Raw genomic sequence first — 12507 nt, forward strand, 5'->3', positions numbered from 1 at the left:
TATAAATCCTACTTGATTTTTGTGAATTAACATAGGGAGGACCCATTGAAGGGACCCTTGAAATTCAATCTGTTTTAAATGTGTTAAAAATAAGTATCACTGCCTATTCCTGTGTCCTTCTGCCAATTTTATAACAGTTTTACCATCACATTTTCCCTTTATTTTTCTTTCAGAAAATGTTTTTTCTCTCCCTGTTCCTGTGAAAAAGGCCCAAAGAAAAAAAGAAACAATGAACTAAATGGCTATCGAGGGAAACGGTGAAACAAACTCTACCCAGCACAAAATAAGCTAACTGGAAACAGTAATGTCTATAATTCCTTTCAGTTATAATATCTTTGTGGGATAGTCATAATAGGTTAAAAAAACCCAGGAGTCTGAAGTTGGTGTCCTTTTAAACATTCATTTAAAGAAAAAACCAGTTTGGATTTCATCATGTCTCAGGATTGGTGTTCTAGGGTTAGTGACTTCTTCCATTAAAATCAGTGGCAAGTCCACTTCACTTTCCAAGCACCCTTTGCCAAAGTTGTGACAGCAACAATAGTAATGATAACATTTTGCAATGATGGCAGCACTTTTCATCCAAAGATCACTAAGTTCTTTCAAAATTGTGCAATATCATACCCATTTTAGAGGTAAGGAGACTGACATACATAGCTACCATTGTCCTCAGCTTATACATTGTGCCTACATCAAAGTCAGGATTTGAGCCAGCCCCAGAGACAAGAGAAATAACCCACATATTCCACCTCTTCCTTATTTTAACCACTAGCCCATTTGCCTCCCCAATAGCAGTTCCTCACCAAAATCTCAACCTCAGCATTTCCCACAACATGGTATTTTCTGTGGGCTTGGGTGAATGAAAGGGGATCCCGTGAGCAAAACCTTTGCTGATCAGCTAAGTGGATCTGAAGTTTCTCTTTACTTTTGCTTTCCTTCCTGCCGCATGGCTGCCTGTGCTGCAGTTTGGGCTTATGTCGTATACTCATACTTCAGAGAGAGATGATCTGTTCTTTGATTAGCCACCCCAGCATTTTCTGGGTGTTGATTATTGATCTCTATCCAGGCTGGCAGAGAAAGCTCTTGTTTCTGAAAACTTGTCCTGCTATTGGCACCACAGGAAAATCCAATTTTCAACTGCAAGTCTATAGGATAGCAGGACTCCTCTACAATTAGGATGATGGTAGTTATTATTTTACTTTTATTAAGCAAGCCCCAGCCACTGTTTTCCAGTCTTAGCTTTTACTTACAGTAATCAATTTTTCAGTATAACTGGCTGTAATTGTTGGCTAGATATTGAGCCTTCATGGTGCTTAGACATAGTGTGTTGCTGTGAAGTGTCTTCCCCATACTTCTCAGACAGATGGGTAATAATACTATACATTAATACCTCCACATTGGTTTATGTGTGTTTGACCACAGCGCTAGCATAATTATTTTTCTTCAGTAAAAGCTATTAGAGATCTATTTGGTAGGTTTTACGATCAATAGCTCCTGTGATATTTGTGTAGCAGGCACAGAATAATCAATTGAAGGTCATATAAAGTAAATTACCATCCTCCTATAATGATTCTTTTTTCTAGATGAGAATGGGTTTTATTATTTCATCAGGAGAGCCCTCACAATGCTTGCTTTTTTGTGTGTGAGAGAGGGAGAGAAAAAGAGAGAGGGAGGGAGAGAGAGAGATAAATGTTGTGGGTGTATTTTGTAACATGGTATTAATATCTATTACCTGAATTTATATTATCGGGCTATAGAATCAGTGGTTGCCAAAGCTTAGAATAATTTTATGTGATTGGTGGCACAGCTAATATCTACTTGTGAAGAAATAAAAGACGGGGCTTAGATTTGGTATGTGGTGACTTTGCTCTCTGAATTTCAGCCTGGCATATAATATGGCTCTAGCTACCCCTTGAAACCTGCACCGTGGGGAAATGTGGTACTGCAAGTTTCCCCCAGGTTGTTGTACCCGTGTGCCTTCCTCACTATGTGAAGCAAGGTAATTTGATCTCCATAACACCATCAGGGGTAAATGATGCCAAATGTGAGTGTTTTTTCTAATTTCAAGATGCTTGTCTAACTTCAGCAGATTTGGAACCGCTAACTCATTCTCCTATGGCAGGAAGAGACGTCAGATGGTATTAACAACTTTCAGCAGCTACACATCCAGGCAGGGTTGGAACAAGGTTCATAGAGATGGGTGTCTCAGTGAATCATGGAAAATGAGGGTTGGAAGGGACCTCAGGAGGTCACGTCTAGTCCAACCCTCTGCTCAAAGAAGGACCAGCCCCAACTACATCGAGGCTTTGTCTAGCTGGGTCTTAAAAACCTCCAAGGATGAAGAGTGCATCACCTCTCTGGGTAACCTGTTCCAGAGTTTTACTACCCTCCTAGTGAGAAAATTCTTCCTAATATCTAACCTGAACTTCCCTTGCTGCAACTTGAGACCATTGCTCCCAGTTCTGTCAGGTGACCATTTTAGACAGATCTGCTTCCAGTGCACAGTACAAAAGGAGATGGCAAATTCCAAGTTCAGCTCTGATTTCAATGTTGGCTACAACACCGGGGGGTCAGACTAGATGACCTCCTGAGGGCCTTTCTAGCCATACATTTCTATGACTCTGTGACATAATACAGCCAGGATCCTAAAAGAAAAGCAGAGTTATATTCAATGTGCAGGTGTATTTTAACTTTCATCCCACTTCCATCACACATGAAATAAGCAAGCATTTGCAAACGTGGCATTTACACACATACCCTTACTTACCATAGAAAGATGTGTGTAGTGTTCTTTTTTCTTAATCGGGTCTGAAAGGCTTGATCTTCTTCAGTTCACTGTCTGGAGGACCACAGCCTGAACCTGGACAAGATGCCTTTGCTGTTTATAGGAAGAAGACAACTTTATTAGAAAGAGAGATCTCTCGTGGCCCTCGCCAACATCGGATCTGAGTAGGTCTGTGGCAGTGACTGAACTCAGTCCTTTAGGACTTCTCCCTGGGTCCCTCCCCTCTCCAATGTCCTTTCCCCAAGGCAGGAAGTCATACTCTCACAGTAGCTGTAGTGAAAGGACTGGGGAATCTCAGTCCAGTTCCTATTCGATGTATACTAGCCATTTCACGTGATGTGCAGTCTTTTTATGTTTTGTGGTGGTAAATGTTGTGGAGTGGTTAATTTTAATTTAAAAAAAAGAACAAAAAACATGAATTAAATACCCTAAGGATGTCTAAGGAACTTGCCTCCTCAATTGTCTGACCCAGGGATTCAGGTTGTTGGAATCCTTTGGCTTTGACGGGGCTATTTCTGGTAGCGTTTGTCCGTACAAGAATTGTATGATCTTGCAAGAACATGACAATAGTAACAGGAAGAACCAAGTGGTTCATGTTCTTGCAAGATTATATAAGTCTTTTACTGATGAACGCTACCAGAGACAGCCAAATTGAAGCCAAAGGATTCCCAGATTCCCATGCCCTGGCCTTCAGTGGTAAACCCTTGTAAAATAGACTTGTGCCTATTTTAATCTTCCAAAGTTTTGACTAAAGGATGGTTTTTATTCTTAGCAATAAAAAGCCACAAAATCTGATTTTGTGCCTAAAGTCAGAAGACTGGTGGATTTTTTTTTTTCCTCCCTGCCTCAGATTTATAGTAAGATTTGGTTACCTGAAATCATCCCTTTGTTCCTCAGTTTCCTTATCTGTGAAATGGGAGTAATAATGCCTATTCAAAAAAGAAATACCTTCATATATTTGTGTGAAGAGCACTAAATAGGTACAAGTGCTATCGTTGATCTGACACATTTGCAAAAAGTACCTCGCAGGAAGAACAATGGGAAAATAAACCCTTATGTTTCTATATTCCTTTGCTGTCCAGTCATATGGTCTAAGGCATTACAATTCATCTAAATTTATTTCCAGCTGCATGGCCAAGTGGGCCCATGAGCAACCTAACAGAAAGGAAAGGGGAATAACACAGCGGCCAAGCTGCTAAAGCCCTAGTGTGCCGCAGTCCCATCCGTACAATATGACATCACTTTCCGCATGATATCAGTCAACGACCCTCTTCTCCTTCCCCCTCCTCCAATTTCTTCTTCTTTTTTTTTTTTTAAAGATGATCGAGCTGGTTAGACTCCACAGTGGGGGCGGCGGGGTGGGGGGAGCGATATCCCTTTAGCTGAATCCAACCCGATGTGCTGCACAAACAATAATAACCAAAACAAAGCTAGCAGGAAACGTTTGCACACAGCATCTGTTATGATCACATAACCACCAGACAGATGTTTAATCCCAACTGCTAACATAAGATCATTTGTATGTTTGAAGAGGGAGAGATCCCATTTGGGTTTCCCCCCCCTTTTATTTATTTCTTTTCTAAAAGGGAAAGGCGGGGGGAAATGAAAGGGAGGGAGATTTTCTCAGCTGTGGGAAGCAATTTGTTTTGTTATTGTTCGCTGTCTCCCCACTTTCACCATCAGCTGTTGGAGGGAAGGAGTAGTGTGCAGCCTCTTGCAAAGAGGAGAGACTGAAAACTGTGTGGTCTGCTAGTCAAGCAGCACAGGGGCTCTTTCCAGCTTCAGGGACCAGAGCTCAGCTCCTCCGAAGGCTCGTTAAAGCATTCTGGTCCGATGAGGCAAGGGGAAGCCCACACATGGAACAAGTTTGGTGGTCTCAGCCACGTTCCCGTTGAGTAAGACCCAAGTTTCCCAGCACCACCCCGGATTCCAGTGGCCTCTGCAACGTTTCGTCGTCAAACGTGAAAACAAACTCATTAACTCCAAGTTGCTCTGTGAGGGTCAAAGTGAGAGCAGCATTCTGTGTGGCCTTTTCCACTTAGCCAGCAGCGGGGCACCCAAGAAGAGAAAAGAGGCTTGCACTGTGTCATTATTTTAGGGTTTCATGATACCAACAGGCACTCGGTGGAGTTTTATGCAGGTGAGCAAAATTATTAACAAGACCGCATTGCACTTGTACATAGCGCTGTCTATTCAGGGTTGCTCAGCAAACTTTACAATCAGGAAGGGATCTTCCTTACAAGGCCCCAGGGAGTTAGGTGTGCAGCATTAAACTAGTAGGTAGCTACCGCAGGTGAAAGAAAGATCTACTGGAAGCAAAAGGGAATATGGGTAGGTTTGGTGTTCAGTGTCTTGATCTGCTGTGGACTACTCACTGTGTGATTAGGCAAGTTTTTTAGTTGTTCTGTGTTCCTCATCTGTAAAATGGGGATAATAGTACTTTCCCTTAGCAGATACCTGTTGTGAGGCATACTGTGGTAAACTGGGCCATATGAGTAAGTGAAAAAAAATACAGTATTCAAGCTGGAAAGGGTGTCCCAACACAGACCCCCAGCCCTGCATTTGGGCACAGAGCCCCCTCAGGACTGAAGTGAAAGATATATGAATAATGACAGCCTGCTCTTCAACACTTTAATATTCTTGTAATGTCATTGAGTATCAACTGTGAGAGTTTAAGGGAAAATAAAAGTCCTGTTTACCCACAATTGGGGGATAATAGATTTATTGAGCAGAATTAAAGCCAACACCAGTGATCCAGAATCATTATTTTGCTCTCGAAAACTGAATAAAGGAAAGGAGGGAAAGACAGGCAGCTGAAATAAGAAGGGGTTAAAAAAATTAAGCCACTCTTCTCTGTGTGTGCGTTCATACTGTGCGCAGCAGAAATGCATTCATCTACCACATCCTTTGGCCAAAAAAAAAAAGTGGCTACATCCCACAGTGAGGATGGTTTTCCCTGCAGAATAGGAATATCCATCTTAATGTGCAACTTCCCCTGCACGGGTCAAAATTGCCAACAGCTTTAATGGGAGAAAATGCTCTGTTGACTGATTCATTTCCACGTTTTGTTCGTGCTGCTAGACGGGATATCCTGTAAGGTGGCGAAAAGGGAGGGAAAGCAGCACTAGATCAGTTATGATTGACCATTATTATTATTGTTGTGGGGTTTTTTTTAACACTGTTTTCAAGTTTGATATTACATTTGTCTATTGCGATTCTCGTAATTTTTTATGATTTTTTTTTAATCTGTGAGAAGTAACAAATCATATCGCCTGGCTTGTACAGAAAGCTCTGGCTTTGGTAGACAATAAATAGTGATATATTAAGAAACTCTGCCTTCGATCTTTCTGCAATCTTCCCTCTGTCTTTCCCATAGATATTTTATAGTCTTAACAATGCCCTCAGATGTATCAGTAGGTTCTTCCCACTGGTCAGTTAGCACTGTAATCTCCTCTGTGTCCACTTCACAGCGATGCCTATATTTACTAGATAGGGGCAATTGGTTATTGATTTATGCATTAGTTCTGGTGAGATCTAGATGCCAGTTTTTACAGCATAATATTCTATAATTGGCCACTTTGATTGGAAAGGTTAGACTTGCCTCTGAAACCACTTTGCAGGGAAGACACCAGACTGCATGCTGTTACTGCATCCCTATATGACTTGCATCTTGTGACGAATGCTACTGGGTTTGCATATGCATGCACTGTCTTTGATCTTGCAAGACTGTGTGATGAGGTGTATGCGTGTGTCCAAATGAACACCCCAAGCATACTCAAAGTTCCTCTTGTAATTCCTACATCCAGTGTTTTGTTGCCTAGCCCTGCAGCGGCTAATAAAGCTACTGTAATAGTTCATTTGTCCCTGGAGGTATGTCCTATCTGTACTTTCACAGCTACTAGAAAGGACTTAGGAATTGTTATACTAGACCAGACTGTTGGCCTGTCTAGTTTAGTAATCTACTTTTGGAAGTAAGTCAGAACGCCCTATTCTGAAGGAAGCCAGAGAGTTGAGCATTGTTAGATCATGAAGAAAAAATATATAATGGGGAAAAATGAAGGGATTTTGAGCGGTAGGAAGGAGACTAGAAGAAACCCAAAAGAAAAAGCCAAATTCCCCCATGCTAAATTCGACGATCATGTAAGAAGCATAATACAAATGAAACGTGAATACATTGGGAGACAACAAAATGAAACATGCGCTACTCCCATTCTCCTCCTCCTTCCAACAAAATCCAAACTTGTCGCTTAAAACACCCTTTGGTTGGGAACATGCTTACAAAATGTATACAACTCTTTGGAAAATGCAGTTGCTTTCCTGTTAGAAATCATAATATTTGTTTTTATCCCAAAATGGGATGAAAATTTGAAATGGCAAATCGTTGGGGGAGGGTGGGGAAATCAGGCTGATACGAACAATCTTTTGACATTTTCAATCAAACCGAAATGCTTTCCTTTGAAATGTCAAGTACAAAACATAATGCTTCATTTCAAAATGTCGACATTTTGGGCATTTCAAAGTGTCGACATTTTAGAGATTTTCGACATTTTGAAATGTTGCAGTGTCGAAGTGTCAGTTCAGTATAAAACACTGAATTTGGAATTTCCCGATCCAAAAAATCAGGGAAGTTCCTCAACATTGACATTTTCCAGTGAAAAAATATTGATTTGCTTGAAACCCCATATTTTCCTTAGGAAATTTTTTAACAGAAACGTTTCAAGCCGCCCCAAAACCTGGCTGGTTTAAAATCGTCTTCAGGTGATTTCAGACCTTTTACAATTACAATGAATGGCTCCATCAATGTCGTCTTGAAGCGTGTGCTCCTGTGAGAGCGGACATTTCCATGTCTGCCATTGCTTTCACAATTAAAAACAACATCAAGTTTTTCCCCTTGTGACCTGACCCCTCAATATTGTAATACTGGAAACCTGCCACAGACACTCGGAGTTGGTTCATGAACCTGGAATAAAAGGCCTTTCCAGGAAGTTATTATCAATCGCTGTAAGGAAAGGGGTCAGATCCTCGCTTCCTCCTTAGATCTTGCGAGCCTTTCTATTCGGCAACCTGCAGGTGAGGGACTGGTCAACAAGGCCCTTCTCTTGGCCTGGATTTCCCAGTCTCTCTAGTCACTGGAAATCTGTAAAGGTTTCAGTCCCACTGAACGTTTCTTTAAAGGTGCTGTGCCGACTGGACACGGACAGTAGAGAATAGTGCAAAGCAGTCAATGCATGGCTTTGGCACATAGGCAGAGCCTTCGATGTCCTTCAAGCAATAATTAAAAAGCTTCAAAAATATCTTGCTCTCACCCCTGCATCCCCTCCTCCCCCCCACCTTCCCAACGCCAAAGCATCTCATTGTGTAAACTTGCTTGCTGAAGAAAAGTTAACTTGGCACTCGTCTTAAGTATTGACTATCTGTCTTGAGGGTGAGGGCTGTAAATTCTCTCTCCTAAGATCCAAGTCGATTTGTTATCAAATCAGGCATTGAGAAGCTGATTCATTGCTATTCAGCGCTATGCTGATTTATATGCAGAATGTAAAACAGATGCCTTATGTGATACATATTTATGGTGAGTGCTGTTCTAGGAAGATTTATTACGGATTCCTTTGTCGGGGTGTGCATGAGCAGAGCCATGATGACTTGTATTTCCTCTCAGCTGCCAATGCCAAACTCATTAAAAAGAGGTGTGACTATTAATATACATTGTAATACTGACAGGCTCTAATTTATAACACCCTAGCTGGCTGGAGTATTCTCTTGACTTGAGAGGTGTTTTCGGCATTTCTTCCTCCGCAGTTAAATGGTACAAATAGAGATGTGTGTGTGTGTGTGTTCATGCATATTTCTCCTCCCTGTCTCTTTTTCCATTTTTTCTCATCCCCCTCGTTGTTTGTTTGGGTTTTTTTGGTCATCAAAACAAAGCTTCATTCAGCTGGAAATAGCTAAATGCATGGCAGTCACTTTTTCCAGGTCAAATACACTGGGGGTTTATAACAGTGTGGAATGGCTCTTTAATGGCCCTGTAAACACATGTTAACAGTCTTATATTCAGCTCTGGCATTGTATCTCTCTAGGCTGAATAAGCAATGAAGAAGTTTGGAGAAGGGCACATCAAGCATTCTTGGCACTGACCATGGCTGACAAGAGGCAGAAAAGCTAAAGAACATATGTTGCCCTATACTTGGAAATTGGAAATCCTCTGTCCTAAGGGCAAGAACAGAGAAAGACACATGAGTAATAACATGGATCTGTGTGCAGCAGATGGAGGCAGTTAATCAGGTGAAGGATATAGGTAAATTGAATGTGCTACCTGGGATGGCAACATGCAGAAGGAAAGCTGGGAAGCACTTGATTTGGTGGCTTTACTTGGACTATGATGGCACTGGGATGAAATCCACGGCATGAAACAGTACTCAAAAATGCCCAGCTCTTGATCTAATGTTGGCTAGACAACGAGAAAGACACAGAAAGGGTTGTGGGGGGTTTTTTTTGTGAAAGTGTGGCAAAAAGATGCACAAAGGAGTCACCACCTCCTACAATGGTCTTCTCCAGATTTCCCATGACACAAGGATTTTCATGGATAGTTTTAAAGGTTGATACTAACATGTGGAAGCTACAGAAGCATTTTGATAGCAAAAACATTAACCCTTCACATTGCACTTCCATAGTCTTGGTGCTTGTTTCCATTTCTCAGAGAGCCATTTTGGGGGCTGTAATAACGCAAGATATGGTGACCTGAGGATATTTCCACTCTTCTGGAACTAAAATATCATGCTGCTGCCAGCTTGCATCTTATTGAGGTAAGAAGAAAAGAAAAAGATAACACACACAATATATAGATACACACACCTTTAAAAATAATATTCATGTGCAAGAGATGGGATAATAAAGTAATACTTTGAATTTACATTGTGCTTTTCTCCTGAGAACTTTACCCTTCTTTAGATTTTCCTATTTAGTGTTTTCCCGCAACTAAACGTATATTCAGCACCACATCGAAAATAGAAAAGGCACGGTCTCAGCTAAATCTTAATGAATTAAGCATTGCTTTACTAGCATGTGTGATCTCACTGTCGTTTGAGAAAGCTGAGGCAAAGATGTAAAGTTACTGGCCTGCAGTCATACGCAGCAGTGAGTCTGAAGGCAAAGTTAGGAATAGAACCAAGATGCCCTATTCTTTATTCACCAGATCATCCCTCACAATTATATTTAAGAACATGTGAAGCATATTGTCTAGAAACGTTCTGTTGAATGACTCACGGCATGATAGGCAGGCTAAAATTATATATAGAGTCCTGAAAATGAAGGGAAGAGGATAAGAGCTAAATCAGGAGAAGGAAGTGATGCTACCCAGGGCTTAGTAAACTGCGTGTTTATCCATGTCCAGACTAGAGCAGCTGAATATCCGTATTTTACACTTAGATAATATCCTTCACTCATGGAGATCAAAGCCCCTTGACAGGTAGATGTTGCAGATCGGGAAACTGAGTAACAGGGAACCTGTCCAAACTAGGAAATTATCATCTGGTTTGTACCACAGATGCAGCTACCATGGCATTTCAAAAATGATTTCATCATGTCCCATGGTAGGTGCAGTCTGGCAGGTTCAGTGGCTTGTCCCAGATCATTCTCTGCTAAGTGGCAGCAATAGGATGCGGATGTTGGACCATATTTCTGAAATGGCCATGAGTCAACATGAGCCTGTCTTTCAGCTGTTGTCAAGGAAGAGCTGGCTGTCTGTAGGTTATCTCTTTCTTAAATTTAGAGGTTAGTTTCTGGAGTTCATATGTTGCTAAAATAGTAGGGCACACTGATCAGTGACTCCCACTAAATGTTCTGGGCCAGATCCTCACCTGGTGTAACTCCATGGAAGCCAGTTGACCTCCGCCAGTCTGTACTTGCTGAAGATCCAGCTCTGTCAGCATGTCAGAGACCTCTGCTTTGATACAAATACATTTCTTTCTGGGGGCTACTGGCCAGAACATCTGCTGTTGACTGGCTCTGTGTTTGGGCACATCACTTCACCTCCTAGCTCTATAGTACGTTCCTCCTAAATCTCCTGTATACTGCTATGAGCTGTAGGGCTGACAATCATTGATAATGGCATACCATTTCCTAGGTATAAAATGATACTGGAGGGGGGCATACTCATGATCTTCTAACCACACCTGGCTTAAACACCACACTTCTGAGAAACCCTACTACAAAGGATCCAAAAGGTCAGCAACATGCAATAGCTGCCATAGGCAGATTGATTAAAGGCCAGTTGGACTAAGAGGAAGAGCTCTGTTTAATGCTCAGGTACTTTCCAGTTTCTCAAGGAATATAAGTCTTATGTGCAATATATGTGGGGGGGTTTTAAGAGAAGGTATTTTAAAATGATTTGATTACAATAGAGCTGACATACATTACACAGAAAGAACAAGCGCTAGGGAAAATTCATTTATAATAGCCAGTAAATGAATTTTCCCAATGGTGATTCTTTTTTGTGTGGTATGTGTCAGCTCTATTGTAATCAAATCATTTTAAAATACCTCCTTTGAAAAATATATATGAGTATTTATTATTAGCTCATACTTTATAGAGCCAGAATATAGATATACATACATATATATGCACATTTATTTATATATATCTAGTGTGTGTGTGCACACGCATGCATGTGTGTGTATATATATGCATGTATATAGGTATATATATGTGTGTGTGTGTGTGTGTGTGTGTGTGTGTGTGTGTGTGTATGTATGTAGATGTATACCTATATGTATAAATGTGTGTATGTATATGTGTGTGTATATATATGTATGTATGTATGTATATGTGTGTGTGTATATACATACATACACTAATATATATATATATAAATGCGCATACATATATATATGTATATATATACCTATATGTATGTATGTATGTATGTATGTATGTATATATTTTGGCTCTCTCTCTCTCTCTAGATATCGATAGATAGATAGATCTATCTATCTATGTAAACCTGGCTTGAGGGGGAGGGAAATAATCTCACATGGTTTCAGTATCAACTACTGTATCCAGAATCTTGCATTTAAAAACCAAATAAAAATCCCCCACCAGGAAAATACAAACAAAGTCTTCCTCAGATGCAGCCAAGATTGATGTAATTGCATTTCAAGTGATTAAAAATGAAGCATGAACCTAAGGCTCCAAAGACCCCGTGTTTTTGTCCATAGGGCTGATCACATGTGCATGGCTCATATTTACATTGTTCCTTATTTGACAAGCTAGCCAACTTTTATGTATTCCAGCAACACAGGGGTGACACAGAAGCAAACTGATAGGTTACATAAAGTCCAGCTGTCCTTCATGTTGACTGTATTTCTTCCTCTTCCTCCAAACATGAGCTCAACACCTTTTCTTTTAAAACAAACAACAAAAGAAAATACCAGTGCTCCAGCAGTTTACTAGGAAATAATGGAATGAGGGAAAAGCGAGCTTTTTCTTTTGGTGAGGTGTTCCTCATTCCCATTCTCACCTCTGCAGAAATGAACAAGGTCGCACCCTTGAGAAAGGCAGTGTCACTTCTGAAAGAAATCACAGTTGGACAATTTGCCTACTAAACACGGTGCTTGGCGTTGTGCAGGACTTGACCCAAAGTTCTTTAGTATCAGTGGAACCTTGGATTGGATAGACCCTGTAGACCCACATATTTGAGTAGATTTGGACAGGAAATGGTATTCTCAGCCACC

This window comes from Gavialis gangeticus, unplaced genomic scaffold, assembly GCF_001723915.1.
Source record: "Gavialis gangeticus isolate Ggan-Ray unplaced genomic scaffold, GavGan_comp1, whole genome shotgun sequence".
NCBI classification, from domain to species: Eukaryota; Metazoa; Chordata; order Crocodylia; family Gavialidae; genus Gavialis; species Gavialis gangeticus.